This window comes from Aegilops tauschii, unplaced genomic scaffold (assembly GCF_002575655.3).
Source record: "Aegilops tauschii subsp. strangulata cultivar AL8/78 unplaced genomic scaffold, Aet v6.0 ptg000770l_obj, whole genome shotgun sequence".
In the NCBI taxonomy this organism is placed as follows: Eukaryota; Viridiplantae; Streptophyta; class Magnoliopsida; order Poales; family Poaceae; genus Aegilops; species Aegilops tauschii.
Window position 1 is genome coordinate 4,081 of NW_027332999.1, and position 2,630 is coordinate 6,710.

The window sequence follows — 2,630 nt, forward strand, 5'->3', positions numbered from 1 at the left end:
GAGCTATTCGTTGTAGGATTGATCCAGACAACCCAACCTAAGTCACCTATTGCGCCTAACCTAAGTATAGTGCCAGTGGTCGGCGAGGAGAAGTTCATTCCTGTAGAGAAGAGAGGGGATCCTATTTCCTTTCCCCCTTTCCCAGTATGGCAACCTTATCTTCCAGCATGAAAGTTGGTATCAGAATGAAACAATCCAATCCATACTTGTGGAGTGCTCAGTTCAGTTCCTGATTTATCTCAAGCCTAAACCGGAAAAGGAAACCTATTACCCGGGGTCCCCCCTTTCGGCTATCTCATCTGCTGTTCCTCGACTCTCAGGAAGGTAAGATCATCAATCAATAGTAGGCTGCTGCTCTGTGCAGTTAAAGATGGGATCCAACCTGTTCTGTTTGCTTGTTTCCTATAATCTGTGCTCGATTCCATATTTCTGTATCCTTCGATTCCCGGGACAGATCTGATCTCCTTTATACTTACCTCAAACAACGAGCGAAGTCGAGATGTTGATGAGAAAGGGGCTTTTCTCAAGGCCAAAGAGTGCTCTTTGAAGGCTACTATGCATCCTTACGAATACAAGAGTGGTTTTTTTTGTTTTGGGTATAGCAGGACTTGAACCTGCGACCATTAGGTTAAAAGCCCAATGCTCTACCAACTGAGCTATACACCCGATTTTACAAGAAGGCTTGGTGCGGAAAAGAAAAGAGGGCGGCCTGGCCCCTTTTCTTCTTATCATATCACAAGGGCGCGGCTCTGTATGGTATAGTACTGTGGAGCAAGTCTGGGAGTCCTTTCCACTCATTGAGGATTCTATCTAAAAAAGAAGGTCAACGGGGGAGACTACAGTAGCTCGAACTCAGACTATCTACGAAAAAGGTAAAGTCGTCTTTCCTAGGGTTCGACCGAAAGGAGCTGTGTTCTATGGTTTGACGTTGTGGAGGTCCAGCACTCTTCTAAACGAAGAAAGAGGGGATTCGCGCTACCTCCTACTCCTACAGAAGATCGATTGGCGCGAACTTCCGATCGATTCCTTATTCATTGTTGCCGACCCTTACATCATCATAAAGAGAATCAAGATATCCCAAGAACCCAGCTAGGGATGAATGACTAGCGCTCAAGAACAAGCAAGGGATGAGCGCACGGGAGCGGCGTTGCTTGTTGCTTTATTATCACATTAGAGAAGCGGAACCTCCAAGCTCAGACATCTCGAACTCAGAAACTACCCTTCTATCCCACCCTGCTCCTCCGGCATCGGAAGCAGAACTACCTGACCGAAGGAGATAGACAGGAAGGGAAGACGGTCATACAAAGGCCGAATAAAGCTCTCTTGAAGCTGCATCTGAATAGACCTAGAGTCACTCAGTACATACGAACCCTTGAATAAATAAGAATTGAGAAGTATGAAATGTGGGCATCATAACAAAAAAAGAAAAAGACCGAACCAGTAAGACTAATGTCTACTTATTTATACCTTTGAGAGGTCCACTTAGACTATTCTGATTTTCTCTTTAGCTACGTAGGTTATATAAGATTCAATTCAATCTAACAAGCGGACTGGACTACCTTCGGCTACTACAAGATATTTAGAAACCTAAGAAGCTGAGCCTACTTTACGCACTTAAGGCAGCAGCAGATGATGAAGAAATGGGCGGTAGATGATAATGAGAAAGGGCGCCCCTTGGCATTTCCTGTGGGGGAGTCTGATTGATCCAATCACGACGAATGATGTCAACCCCCTCTTTTGCGCCTAACTTGACTCTGATTCTCCCACTATGAGAGCTGATCCAGGGGCTAGTTCGGCTACAGAATGGAATTTACGAAAGCCCCCCGTCTTTCCGACTCAATGTATTGCCCTTTGGGACCAGGATCTGACGAGGAAGTGAGAGAGGGGACACCAAACATAGGTGCGTACCATTGCCCCAATCCAATGGACTATGTCATACAGGGAGGAACCCTTGGAGGTTGGGACAGAAAGAAAGCAGGTTTTGCTTCTGCTTCCTTCGAGCTACCAAACTCTTTCGTCAGGTGTGGGTCAAGTTCCCTCATTATTGCTTGACTTCCCCTTTGGGGCACGAAAAGATGGACTAGGACTTAAGTAAGGGAGAGGACAACCCCTGTTTCTGGCTTACCTTCAACGAGTGAGTGCTATTCCCATTCCTTACTTTGATCCGACCCTGTTCCCCGACCAGTTTGCTTGCTCACTAGAAGAGTCAAGCGAGAGCAGCTAGTTTAGAAGGAAAAGGACACCTGGGGCTATTCGGCCTCACTTGTCGGAGACTGAACTACCGCTCGCTTACTTGCTGATCAAGGAGGTCATTTCCACTTACTCTAAGCATAGAAGGAAGAAGATTGAAAAACTAACAAACAAATTGTCTTCAGCCCTACTTACTTATAGGCTGACTTGGCCCAGGAAACAAGGTTCTATTAGGCTTGCAGGGCTTAAAAAAGAATGAGCTAGATCGCAGGTATTTGGATACGAGGTAGTAGCGGGGTCTAGTCGAAGCGGTGCGCAAAGTGTACAAAGGCGAGTCTCACGGGCAGCGGCACGTGAGGGGTCTCCCGAACTTCATGGAAGACGCAGTTAGGGAGTTGGAAGATGCACTTTGGACTCCTGCACCAGTAAGAATGGAACTG

General features: G+C 46.6%; 1 non-coding gene across 1 annotated transcript; it reads right to left on the minus strand.

Moving 5' to 3' along the window:
* Positions 1-593: 593 nt before the first annotated feature.
* On the minus strand, positions 594-666 carry TRNAK-UUU (transfer RNA lysine (anticodon UUU)). Its single transcript has one exon. It is a non-coding gene; the product is annotated as a tRNA-Lys (tRNA).
* Positions 667-2,630: the final 1,964 nt, after the last annotated feature.